Below are 14,799 nucleotides of genomic sequence, written 5' to 3' on the forward strand. Positions count from 1 at the left end.
AAGGCATGAATATATTTGACGTTTTGCTGGGGCATACAGTTTAATCACAGACACTGCCAGGCTGTTGTGTGGGGAGTCACGGGCCTAGGAGCAAATAGTCCTGTCTGGCTCCCTTAAATGTCCATTTCAAAATGACTTACACGGTTGGTTATTATTCTTCCCACTACAATGCTACAGTTTTTGAGATAAAATACAAGAACCATGCAAGATGAGTTTGTGAAACATTCAGAGTATGTTGAAATGTGTGAGTTCATCCACAAGACTTTGAAAAGATTTAGAAATGAAATGTATAATATCAATATCAAAGAATCCCCCCCAAATATAAAAATAAAAGCATTTAATATCTTGCACAAACATGAAAGGTAATATTGGAAAGGGATTTCAATATGTACAAAAACATGCAAATGAACAAAAAATATAACTAAAATTTATCTTTGAAACTAAATATAAAATTGGCATATGGCAATAGAGATGTACAAATCACTTATTTAAATACATATGCTAATAGTTTTGAATAACCAAAAGGGATAGAAATGCTTTAGCAAAACTTTAAAAAAGTATAAATAAAGATCAACTTTATGTCTTTTTCTGGTGAGTCTATGATGTTAGATGAAAAGAATCACCCCAAAGTGGGTAATTTGACAGTTATGTTGGAGTACAAGTAACCCCTGTCAGAATAGAAATAACTGGAATCTATAGTAGGAATGATCAGTGATATGAGAGAGCCTGCCCCTTCACATGATGTCAAAGAAGGATGTGGCATCAGCAATAACGATATAATGATATAAAAGCTCTTGAGAGAAATAAATTTGAAAGATTTAAAGACTAAATTAAGCATTTCCAGTTGCAAAAGCACTAACAGAGTGCTTAGACAAAATAGAAAAAAAAAAAGAAGATAGAAAAGGAATAATAGTAAAATACAGAAAGTTTGATCATTTTATTTAGACAATTCAGGGATGATAATAGAGGAAGGAAATCTCAAGAACACATTCAAGTATCACCAACTTAATTCGCAGAGTTTTTCAGAAGAATAATAAGTAATGGGTTAGACTTACAAGATAAACAGATTTTTACAAGGAGAAATTGTAGATACTAAATAAGTTATTTGTAAGAAAAAAAGCTTATAAGATTCCAAGAAGTTTAAAAGTAAATGACTTAAGAGCAGGCATCAAGGTTTAAAAAATTATCTACGACCTCCGTGGTCTGGTTACCACAAAACAAGAGAGCTTTGGGTCTAGCAGCTCCAACCGCAGCTCCACGGCTCACTTCCCAAGACTTCTGAGGTCTGACCGGACATGCTCTGTCCTTTCCAAAAGCATGGGAGAAAGGGGAAATGATCATCACAATGAAACAGAGGTTAACAATGACATTTTAAAAAATGAATACAGAGAATATTATAAACTGGAGGTCACTGATGTCACAGACACTAGTTGTAAGAATTTTAAAGAAATGTTGCTGCAAGGCATGAAAAAACCCAACACAGGACATAATAACTAAGATAGCCAGTAGAACATAAAAAGGTAGAAAGTAGTTACTTCAGTTTTGGTAAATGTAAAGAAGTCACACACTGCATCGAAGGAAGAAAGGAAATAGTCTACACATGAATAAAGAAACTGTTATTCAGGCAGATAATTGTTTTCTCTTTTCAAGTTGTTGGTTTCCAGAAAAAGATCTAGAAATAAATGAGAAAAAGTAACTGCATCCCCATTCTTACTCAAAGAAGTACAAGAAAATTAAACTTTAAAGGGCCTAAGCAGAGCTCACTATATAGATTATTATTGGAGTCTAAAAGGAATTTCAGACCCTCTAAAAAGAAAATAGTTACCAAATGTGGCTAGCAAAGTAAGGGTAAAATATTAAAACAAAATAAAATAAGCAGTAATCTGTAATTTGATTATGTTCACTTATATGAACATTATCAATATGTAAACAACAGTTTACATAGAGGATATGCCAGTAAAACTAACATCCACCTAAGGTAAATATAAACAATGACAAAGGCTATTGGAAGTAGAGATACGGTAGCAGAGGAAAAACTGTTAACACCGGTGAAAATTCTTTGAGGGAGAACCAACAAAATCGAATGAAAGTGAAGAAAACAAGTGAAAATGAACATCTGGAGATTTAGAATTTTAGAAACACATTTTCAAGCAATTTTGGATGACGTACTTTTTCTCTCTTACTTGTGTAAGATTAACATCACCAAGGTCCCCTGCCCTGAAGATGACAAACTCTCTGACCTTAACGGAGAGAATAAACACAGAAGCACTTCATCTATTCAACACAATCACAGAATGTTACTGCAATTTTCCATATTCCATTTCATTTTATTTTTATGATTTAACCTCATTAAGACAGCAGAACGTAATGGCATGGAGGTCAAATTTCAAATTCCATATGCTGACTGAGCACTTGGATAGGAGCCATTTATTCAACAGATGTTACTGAATTCCTGATGTATTCTTGTTACCATGCCAGGTAATGGGGATATACATGGGTACACAAAGTATACAGGACTCCTATTCTCACAGTAAGCACAGCAGGGATATGTGTTTGACTTGTTAGCCACTGTTCCCATGCAAACAAGATCCAGTATACAGTAGGTGCTTAATAAATATCCACTGAGTAAGTGAATGGAGCTGGGAGATACGTTTGGGAAATAAGCAATTTAATAAGCATGACAATATGTAGTGTGATATGGGATATATAGAGTGTTGAAGAAGAGTTGGTAGGGGTCAACTACCTGTTATGAAACTATTATAAATTGTCAATATGAGACAATAAGAATTGAAGCTAAATATATGTATGTGTGTGGGGGTGGGTGAGAGGGGTGAGGAGGGCTATGGGGGGAGGCATGGACAGAGACACTGAGGAAGCAATACAACATCCCAGGGTCTGAAAAAAGCTTCATGTATATGAATGTTGATGTGAATGAGGCTCTAGCAAAGGTTTAGACTTGGAAAGTAGGACTCCTAATATGTCTTTTATTGAGGAGATTGGATTTCATGGCAATAACAACGTAACGTTACTGAAGATTTTAGGCAGGAGAGTGACAACCCATTTGTGTTGTAGAAACCACCCTCTTTCCATCTTGTTTCGGCAAGGTGGAAACAGTAAATTGTCTAAGTATTTTCTCATTAAAAATACCTAAAAATGCTGGGTAAAAATTAACAAAAATTCTTTTTAATGTGTAACAACATTCATTTTTGCAAAAAATAAAGAGAAAAACTCAGGTGAAGGAAATAGGGACTAAACATTAGAGGCATAGACATGTGAAATGATATTATAGATGTCCCAAAAAAGGCAAGAGAGACATTTTATTCCTACTGATAATCCAGGAGCTCTGTTTAATTCTGACTCTTGTGCTGCGAAGGAGGCTGAGGGTCTGTGGGAGTCAGACATATTATGTATGGAACGTCGGCATAAAGCCAGGGAATTTAAAAAGCTATATTCTCCAATTAAGGATGAAAAAGAATAATTCAACCTACTGACACAGAGAGAAGGCCATGAAGGTTGACTCACCCAACTAGAGATGAAAAATATCAAAGTGTTTCCTAAAAATTCTAAACCTCAATTTTAGTTTTCTATTTGTGTGGAGCCCATATTTTGTCATATTACTTGCATGGTAATGCAGACAATATCAAAACTGGAAAAAAAATTGGTCTCAGCATTGTGCTTCCTTCAGGTTCTGTCAGAGCAAACACAACACTCCTTTGGGGAAATACTCCCACAGCCCACGGCCCACAGGGTACATATTATAGCTCATATTACCCCAATTTAAAAGTTAACCAGTTAGAGTCCACCAGAACCAGATGTGGCAGGGAAAAATTATAATCTGGAGAGCTCTGGATAGTAAGAATATATTAAAAGGAAAAGTTATAAAACAAATATTTCAAAAGTGACAGTTGAAACTGAACACCAAAGAAAGTAACACAGTATGAGGAAAAAAACACTGGCATGTTGGGAGAATTTAAATATAATTTTAAAACTGAAAATTATAGTAAATGATATTAACAATACAATAAAAGCATCACATATAAGTTTAGATGCAGATGAAGAGAGAATGAATAAATAGAAATACTGATGTGGAGAAATTACCCAAAACGAGCACAGAAACAAAGACATGAAAATTGTAAAATGGAGATTATGAAAAAAAAACTAAGCTATGGCAGTCTAATATACATCTAATTGGAATAATAATCAGAAAAATAGAAAATACATGTTCAAAGGTAATGGCTAACACTGTATCAGACCTTAGGAAAGGCTCTAACCGTCAGGAGACAGAATTAATTGAGGGAAGGAAAAACAAAGCATTTCATACCTAGACACATAATAGTGAAGTTATGGACCTCCAAAGACAAATTCTTAAAAGATACTAGAAAACATAGGTATAATTAGAATGGAAGAATAATCAGCCTGAAAATAGCCTCCTTAAAGGTAAAAATAAGGATCAGATGAGAACATATTTTCTTCATAGAGCTGAGAGAAATATTATTAAATAAAACTATGCACCCATCTATAAGTAATCTACCTTAAGTAAAGACACATTAAATATATTTTCATTGAAGACTAAGAAAACTTACCGTTGGAAGATCTTCAGGGGGGAAATAAAAGTGTTGTGTCTTAGGAAGAAGTAAATTAAACTCAAGAGGAAAGATTAGTATGTAAGAAGGAATGGCACACATGTGGACAAAGAAAAGTACTTATGATATAAAATAATTACGGTAAAGCATTGGGTTGGCCAAAATGTTCCTTTGTTTTTTCCATAAGATGGGTCTCACAGTGCTTTGTTGTCTTTAACTTCATCCAAAACAGTTTTGTTAGATTGTATTGTGACAGCTGTCATATCAGCGTGCGTTTACAAAATTATCAAATTGGTGAATTTTTATGTAGCCATTTTAATATTGAAGATGTAAGAAAATATGCAACATTTTTGGCATATCATGCTTTATTATTTCAAGAAAGGTAAAAACACAATTGCAATGCAAAAAAAGTTTTGTTCAGTGTATGGAAAGAGTGCTGTGACTGACCAAATGTGTTAAAAGTGCTTTGTGAAGTTTCGTGCTGGAGATTTCTCTCTGGATGATGCTCCATGGTCGGGTAGACAAGTTGAAGTTGATAGTGATCAAATGGAGACATTGAGAACAATCAACATTATACCACGTGAGAGATAGCCAACATACTCAAAATAACCAAATCAATAGTTATATTTGGGAATAAAAAACTTGTCTTTAATTTGACAGAAAAAAACTAAACAAACTTTTTTTTGCCAACCTGATAATAATAGTAGCAAACTCTTTGAAGTAGAAATAAAGATGAAACTAACATTATAAACAACAGTAATATGTATATAGAGGGTTATTAGGTTTTGTTTTGAAGGAGATAAAGAAATTAAGATTTTTAGATTTTGTATATAAAATATTTTGTTAAGATTTTTAAGGGAAATAATGAAATATATAGTAATATTATGTTATCTTCAAAATAATAGATAAGGAAAAGAGAAAAGAAAAATAACTTCATAGAATCAATAGAAGGCAAGAAAGAAAAAAAGAACCAAATAAATGAATCATAATGAGCAAACTCCAAAAAAGGGTAAGAATAAAATTAAGTATATTAGTAATCACAAAAATTTAAAGGATTAAAATTATCAATTAAAACAGAGACTATTCTAATGGTTAAAGAATAACAGCAACAATATCTAGCTATATCCTCTTACTAAAAATGTAAAATTTGACAAGATAGGTGAAATATAGTAGAAAAAAGATGCTGCACTTCAAATTTTAGGGGTTCGCCCTCTCCAATTCTTTTACTTCCAGTGTCCTGAATTTCCAGATACTCTGATTTCTCTGCATTTTGGTATCTGAGACCTCAAGCCATTCCTTGCTGACTGAGCTTAGTGCAGTCTGAGGGGAGACACTGAATCAAAACATAGCAAACTTACACATTTTACCAGGAACGGTTCTATCTTTCAAGGGTACTACTCTCTCAATCTCAGATGAACATGTCTCTTACTGATTTATTTACTTACTTTTTTGTAGTCCCTCTGGGATCTACAATGTTTAGCGGTTGGTCAGTGGTTGGAAAAAAATAACTCAGAATTTGAATTGCATTTTTTTATGATTATCTTACTTCCATCATGCCCTTTTTATATTTTTAGCTACACCATTCCTCAGAATTCTAGTACCTGCCATCTAAAGCTAGTGAGATTGCAAGTCTACACTTCCAAAACAGCGGGAACAGAGTGTGTCCCTAAGGAAGCAAATCAACACTTTTTAGTTTTTATCACAATGGATTAAGAATTTTTTTAGAGTAAACTCTACTTTGGTTTTTGGCTTCCTTTAGTGTTTTTTATTGCCTGCAAATAGGGTTTTTTGGGGTTTTTTTATTGTTCAGTTTTACAATTTTGTGTAAAAAGCATGACTAAAAATCTTCACACCATCATTTCAAGAACTTCTACCACATTTTTCTTTTTGCTTATTTTTAGGTGGTTTTTTTTTAATGGTGCAAATGAATGCTAATTAACTCTGTATTTTTTTTTTAAAGGTCGTTCTTCAAGGTCTGGGTTTGGGGCATTGTTTTGTTGTTGCTGATGTTGCTGTGAGTTCTCACAGACTGATTCCCAGAGAATGAGTCTCAAAGTCGGAGAGTCCCACCTAGGTGAATGGTGACAGATAGTAGATAGATGAGTTCTTTACGACTCTTTTTTCTGGAGCAGTGAATTGCTTGTAGTTTCTTCCTGCATTTTAAAGGACTGGTCGCACTGCTGTAGAGCTATGAGGGTACACTGACGATTTGGATACTAGTGGATAACACATACATTCCATTGGATGAATGTTGCCCGTTTATTTTTCAGATTGGGAATACGTTTCCCACAAATGTATTAATAGCATTGGGACTAATCTGCTTGAGAGCCGATCAAAAGGTATTTTTATCTAAAACCGCAAGTCACAAATATAGGGTATATGTGTGTGTGTGGTGCAGTCACATTTCTTCTAGGATTCAGACTTAATAAAATGGTGTCAACTGAAGGAAAACGGTTGCAAATTGGTTCAAAATAATTTTGTTAATTATGCCTTTATAAGTGCTGGGTCTAAAAATATATGTCAAGTATAAGGATAAATTAAGAAAACATTGCTGTGTGCCCCGCTTGGAGATGTGTCTTGAACTTTCTAGTTTTACTTTTTTTCTTCACTTCAGTAAATGATAAAATAAATATCTACATTTATGAATTTCCTGAATAATTAGTTTTAGATTTGGGGCCCAAGGAATAAAGATTGTTGTGACATTAAATCCATGTATGGCAGTAAGTTATTACTCTGGCTCCTGAAAATATTTTATATCTCAAATAGCACAATGTTTTTAATACTATGGAATAAACATATTGCAGTACACGATATAGGCTGAATAAGATTAGGTTGCAAATTTCAACCTTTATACTTTTGTATCCTTTCTCATTTTCAATAGCATATTTACACACTGAGGAATTGATACATAGATTTCTAAGTAGAAAGTTTCATTTCAAGTAATGCAGATTTAGGCATCAAAAATATTTACTGATAGATAATACAGACGTTACTGCACTATGTGAATAGAATCCATTTTATTGCTTTACATCTGTCTTATTCTTTAAAATGAATTATAACAAATAAAAATGTTTACTTGTTTACTTTCCTTTACTGTGGAAAGGAATGTATCACAATATTAAACTTGATTCAAAATACTTTGAAATGTACAACACTTTCATCTTGCAATATTTTTGCTTTCAATGAATATCAGAATAGATGTTTTTTAAATTTATGATGAGTAGACATGATAGGTTTTATTCTGTCTGGTATTTTTTTGAATTGATGCTTTCTAATTATAGAGTTTTCATCAAAACCCATTTTTTCCCTTATAATTCATCTTTTAAAAAATTATATTTTTCCATAACAGTTTATATTCAACACTGCTTCGTATTACTTTCAGATATGCAGCATAGCAGCCACTCAACCATGTAATTTACACAGTGTCCCCCCAATATTCCATGTATCCACCCAGCACCACACCTGGTTATTACATTATTAACCATACCCTCCATGCTGTCCTCCACATGCCTGGGAGTACTTTGTAACGAAGAATTCGTACTTCGTAATCAATTCATAATTCTTTAGAATTCATCTTGAATCTTACCAGAGCCATATAAAAATTTTAAAGTGATCTAATTAAATTTTAATGCAAAATTATTGCTTAGAAATGAATGATTAACTGCATGGAACTGCAGCATACTGAAAGCTAGAGAAGAAAAGCATAAAACAAAAATTGGCAGAGATATTATAGGAAGTTGGTGAAATTAGTAAGAGAATCATTTTCTTTTTCACTTGTGGCTTCATGTAATATTTTTAGCAAAAAAGTGGCTGTCAAAATTATTTAAATGTACAATTCAAAATAACTTGAATGTTATATTCAAAGAATTCTGGTCTAGGCGGCTGACTTGTTTGTTCCCTAATTACAGCTTTTCTGAGACTTTTCATTCATTTCCAGATTCATAATCAAAATGCAATAATTCATTGAAGCAAAATCTTGGTTACAGAATGTATATATTCTGCCCCATCAGAAATCTCAGGATCTGTTAATGAGCTTAAAAGCTCTTTCTCACCCCTCATTATTTTCACTTGGCTCCTCTTCTTTTACAAAGAGGTAAAGTTGAGGCATGCTCCAACAAAAGGTATAAATGAAGGTAAAAGAAACCTAGCAGAAAAATAACAGAAGGATGGAGCTTTAGAAAGGAGAATGAGGCTAAAATAGGTGGAGGCCAAAAATAGGTGAGAACAGAGGCAGCGCAACATTAGTGGGGATATAAAGAGAGAGAAAGTAAAAAGTTAAAAGAAAAATGAAAGGGAGTGGCAAAAAGAAAGCAAGAATGTAGTTTTAGGAAAGTGGTAATATAAAGATGTGCTTGTGTGTTTGACAGATACATGTTACTGAAAAAGTTTTCTCAAACTGTAAAAAAGAAATGTATTCCCTAGCATTTAAACAAAGAATACCCTTGCCTGTTTGTTGATAGAAATGTAGACAGATACCAATAAGAAACAGTAAAAAAAATCTTCTATTATATTTAATAGATTTCTGGTATCTAGGAGTTTTATCTTTCTGGAATTATATGTGAGATACTCTGTATATTATTCTTTTCTAAACTTTTTTTATTATTGTTCAAGTACAGTTGTCTCCATTTTACCCCCACCACTCCCCCCACCCCAGCCATCCCCATTTCCACCCTTGATCGTACCACCCTTTGGTTTTGTCCATGTGTCTTTATTCTTGAAAAGTTAATTAATACCACCTTGAAACTTAATGGCAACATATAAAAATCCTTCCCCTTAATTTTTCAGGATTACAGTATAGGTTAAGAGTATAGTCTTGTGTTATCAATATATGATTCTAGAAAACATTGACTTTCTGCAAACTTATGCCTGCAAGTACCTCTCAACAAAAAATGCAGATGTATAATTTAATTCAGTCCTTCTTTAAATTACAGGCAATTAGCACTTCTGCCCCAAAGGAAAACTCTAAACAGAACTGTTCTTTGATTAGTGTCTCTCCATCTCTGTGTACATGTATTGTCACCAATTATGTACAGAGGTGAGCAAAAGTAGCTTTGCAGGTGTGAGTGACATTTTTTGAGTTAATAAAGCTATTGTAATAATCATAACCTGTATGTGTTCTTCCATACAAACAACCGTAGACCTACTTTCCCTCCGCTGTGTTTTTCAGCTTTATAAAGATATAATTGATAAATAAAATAGTAAGACATTTAAAACATACAACATGACAGCTTGATAAAATATAGTATGGCCCTGGCTGATGGAGCTCAGTTGGTTAGAGCGTGTCCCATAACCAAAGTTTGCAGGTTTGATCCCTGGTCTTAGCTCAGACGATCCCCAGTCCCGGCACATGCAAGAGGCAACCAGTCCATGTTTCTTTCTCACATCGAAGTTTCTGTCTCTTTCTTCCTCTCCCCGCTCCTCTCTCTCTAAAAGCAATGGAAAAATGTCCTCCGCTGAGGATAATAAAAATAATACAGTATGAAAGGATTCCGCTCATCAACTTAACATCCCTTGCCTTTTTATTTGTGAGAGCATTTAAGTTCTAATCTATTTGCAAATTTCAATTATACAATAGTGTTACCAACAGTAGTCACCATGTTATAATTAGATCCTCAGACTTGGTTATCTTATAATGGAAATTTTGGACACTTTACCAGACTTTCCCTATTTTCCTTACTCCCCAGCCCCTGGCAACCATTTCCTGCTCTCTGTGAGTTCAAAAATTTTTTCTTTAAGGGTCCACATATAAGTGATGTGATACCAGGCTGTATTTGCCTTTGTCTAGCTTACTCTTTCACAAGCATGGTGTCCTCCAGGTTCGTCCATGTTGTCACAAATGGCAAGATTTTCTTCTAAAGTCTGAGTAATGTTTTCTTATGTATGTGTATACCACTTCTTTAATCACAGTTGGCTCAGCAATACTACAAGTGAAGCATTGCTGAGTGTCCTCCCCCCTTGCCTGGCATGACCAATACCTAGAATCAACACATACCATCACGAAGCTCCAGACAGGCAGAGTTTCAGTTGCGTCTACTAAGCTTACAATCCTTTTCTAAATTAACACACTTCTTTTACAGTCTCGTCAGACACACGTGTTCACCCTGTGTTTCCCCAGCCATCCTGTATCAGAGCTCAGTGAATGTGTGAGCACTGTTCTGGCTCCTTTCCGCACATGTAGTCCTTAGACCCTGGCTTCCTACCGTGCCGGTGTGGCTCACACTCACAAGCGGGGAAGCTGGGTGGGAGCGCAGCACCTGCGGGCGGTACTGAAAGGAGGCGTGGCTAAGGCTAGGAAATATTCTGTTACTGGAACCACATTTCTTCAAAACATTTTCATCAGAGTCATGGCCTTCTATAATATCAGTACATGCATTTCATTTTGTTATACATAGACTGCTTTTAGAAATAAAATAATTTTAATTCTGTTTGGGAAAAAATACCAGGGGAAGAAAATGAATATAATGGCTCAGTATTATTTTCATTCTTTTCTCTTCTTTGTGACCCATCATTCATGTCAGTCAAAATTATAAACAAAATGATGTGTAAGATGCCAAATAATTAGTTAATATAATGTCTTTTCCAAAAATAACAGCCATCAGCATCCTTGGAAGAGAGATGCTTTCTTAAGTTAGGCAGTGCAAACCGCTGGTGTGGTTGAGTATCAGTGAGATGAGATACTGCAAAAAATAAATACAGCTACTTCTGGCCACTTGCTGTGTTAAAAATTTCCCCTGGAGCATGAGGACCTTAGGCTCTTAACTGCTTCAAAATAGAATGGGAAGGTAGGGACCCCATTTTATAAGTTTCAAACTAATTGCCTATAATTCATTCTGGGTTCACATACATACAACTATCTCAGGTGTATTTCATCTCCTCAGACATGAAATATTAATTCTTCATAAAGGCAGACAAATAACTTACTCACTTTTATTTTTAAGCAGCTTGGAAGACATCGTAGGTAAACAACACGCCCTCCCACCTCACCCACACAAACAGCATCAGCAGGAGTCTCGCGTGCTCTTTTGGGCTAAGGTCAGTTTACCTGAAGCCTGCTGTTGCATAAAGTAGTTGTGAGTGGTCAGCATGTGAAAGCTTTACCTACACGGTTTCAGAACGAGTGTTCACTGTCCTACAAGGAACAGCAATGCGTCAGTCATGGTCACAGGAAAACTGACACGGCGTTTTTTCTGTGGATAATATATCCTTCGCAGAACTACCTCCTCAGATGTTTCCTTGACTTGAAAGTTATTTTGGAAGTAAAGAATGGCGATGATGGTAGTGAGACTCATGTTTGATAATGAAAAGAAACTTTTATTCATAGAAACAAGGTGTTCACCTTCAAAATACTATACAAAGGTAATTCCATTCTCTGAAGAAGTTGCAAACTGATTTCGCCAAGAGCAAAAGTCACAATTAATGCTATAAAAGGAATCACCAAAATTAAATGTTTTACTTTTTCCTCAGGGGCAAATAGAACAAACCTATATACATACTCACATAAACATACACACATACACAAACACACAACTAATTACAGACCACAGATATATCTATATCTTTCTGTAGATACACAAACACAACCTTGAATCATTGTAACTGAGAAATGAAGTCATTAAGCTAAAAACCACACAATAATTTTCTTATTCTAACAAATGGCTCAGCTGGTGATGCTCTGGATTTGGGTTTGCTCTTGATATTTATCTAAAGTCTACTTTTTTGCCTTGACTTTGGCTTTAGCTCTTTGAAATTTGTGCAGCTGAATTCCCCCTTTTCAATATCAGTTCTGATATCGGTGTACTGATTAGTGATGAATAATCATAAAATCACATAATTTATCATCATATATAATCAGTGTAAGCACATCAGTACTACAAAGATATAGGTCATTAGGATTTAGGGCTCTAACTGGAATATTTACTGCAACGGATTGAATATCTGTGTCCTTCCAAAATTAATACGTGGAGATCATAATCCTAGTGTGATGGTATTTGGAAGTGGAGACTTGGGGAAGTAATTAGGTTGTGAGGGTGGACCCTTCATGTATGGAATTAGTGCCCTTACAAGAAGAAGCCAGAAAGCTAGCTAGCTCTCGCTCCATCATGAGAGGACACAGCGAAAAGACAGCTGTCTGTAAACCAGGAAAACGATACTCACTAACAACCTGAGCAATCTGACAGCCTGATCTCAGACTTCCCAAAGTGTGAGAAAAAGCATTTGTTTCCATAAGCCATCCAGGCTATAGTAATTTATTCTAGCAGCCCAAACTGACTAAGACATTCATTTCGAAATACAGGTAAGCATACTGTACGCATCTTGGAGTAAAATATTCTTATATGATCTATATTTTGTAATTTTGTCCTTAGTTGGAATTTAAAAAATATATGTACCATCGCAAGAATAAAATGCTTCAATAATTAATGATGATTGTAAAAGTTTTTTTACTTGAAAATTATTTAATAACTTTTAAATAGTTAAATAAACAGAAAAATAGATTGGCACTTATTGTGTGTATAATTTTTACCTTTACCTTGGAGATCCTGATATTTTAAAAGGTTCAAAGTGAGATACAGAATAGTGGGGGGCTCATTAGCCAGATAAGTTAAGAATGAAATATTGTATGTTGTATGTTTATTCATATAAATATATATATACACATATATTTATATATATATTTGAGATTTACCTCCTTGGTTTTGATCTAGTCTTTATAGTGTAGCCAGGTATGCTACCTCTATTACCTAGAGAATAAAATAGTTTTTTGTTTCATTTTCCATAGTATTTTTCCCCTTTTTTAAAATTGCAGGTGACAATTCAATATTATTTTGTATTAGTTTCAGTATCAGCATCGTGGTTGTACAATCACAGACATAATGTGACTGACTGTTCATGGTAATCTCACTCCTTTCCTTATCTTTATTTATAAATACCTTAATACTTCTGTTCTCATCTCTTTCTTAGTCTTTACTGTTTTTTGCTATGTATAATGCCTACCCACGTTTTTGGCCCAAAATTTCAGGAAAAATATCTTTCATTTCAACTTTTTAATTCAATTTTTTACTTACATAAAGAACTGATTATCATATTCTAGGTATTATTTTGCATACAGATATTGTTATTGCTTTCTAGAGTTACACTTTTAATGCATCAGCATAAATAAGAGAATTAACATTTATATAGATATGGAATTAGTATTACCCATGTATAATGCACATCCTTATATTTCCCTAAAAAATTTGGGGAAAAATGTGCACATTACACATGGAAAAATATGGTATCTACCTCATCATTTCTATCCATGGACTGTCTATAAATTCTTTAAAATTGAGGACAAAAGTTTCTTCCTACAAGAAACTTTCCAAATACCTCCAATCTTCAAGCAAGTTCTTTTTTACTTTTTTCAGTTCAACAGTGTGTTCACTTTTATATAACCCTGTACTATAGTGGGTCAGAAATCATCCGTGTGTCAAGGTCAAATGACATTGCTGGAATTACACCAGTTAAGATGACCGTCATCCTTTTCTGGGATTACTGAATGATTATTTCTAACTAGTTCTCTTGGATGAATTTTTTTTCCTTCTAACAATCTATGTTCTACCTCAGTGGTTTTCTACTGTTAGGATATAGCACGGAATACAATCCAATTTTTCATAGGCTATATCATGATATTTTAATGAATATCTGAGTTTAATTTTAACTAGAGCTTTATAAATAAAGTGTTAAAATAATTTGACAGGATGCTGAGGAAAGTGGGTTACATAAAACTGTGGGGTACAACTTGCTTCAAGTAATATAATGTAGATTTTTAAAAAGATTTTATTTACTTATTTTTAGAGAGAGGGGAAGGGAGGAAGAAAGAGAAGAGAAACATCAATGTGTGGTTGCCTCTCATGTGCACTCTCAACTGGGGTCCTGGCCCCCAGCCCAGGCATGTGCCCTGATCAGGAATTGAACTGGTGACCCTTTGGTTTGCTGGCTGGCGCTCAGTCCACTGAGTCACACCAGCCAGAGCTAATGTAGAATTTATGCTAGAAAAAACTAGTGTGTACTAAAACATGTAAACAATTTGCTCTTTGTTAGGAAAGCAAAATTTATTCAAAAGTGACACGCAAGTGAAGGGCAGCCGAGGAATTAAATTCAGTCTGTGGGTGTTTTCTACACACTGTAAATCATCGTTATGTTAGTCTAATGTCAGCATTGTAATTGTTACTTGTTTTTT

This window comes from Desmodus rotundus, chromosome 1 (assembly GCF_022682495.2).
Source record: "Desmodus rotundus isolate HL8 chromosome 1, HLdesRot8A.1, whole genome shotgun sequence".
Lineage (NCBI taxonomy): Eukaryota > Metazoa > Chordata > Mammalia > Chiroptera > Phyllostomidae > Desmodus > Desmodus rotundus.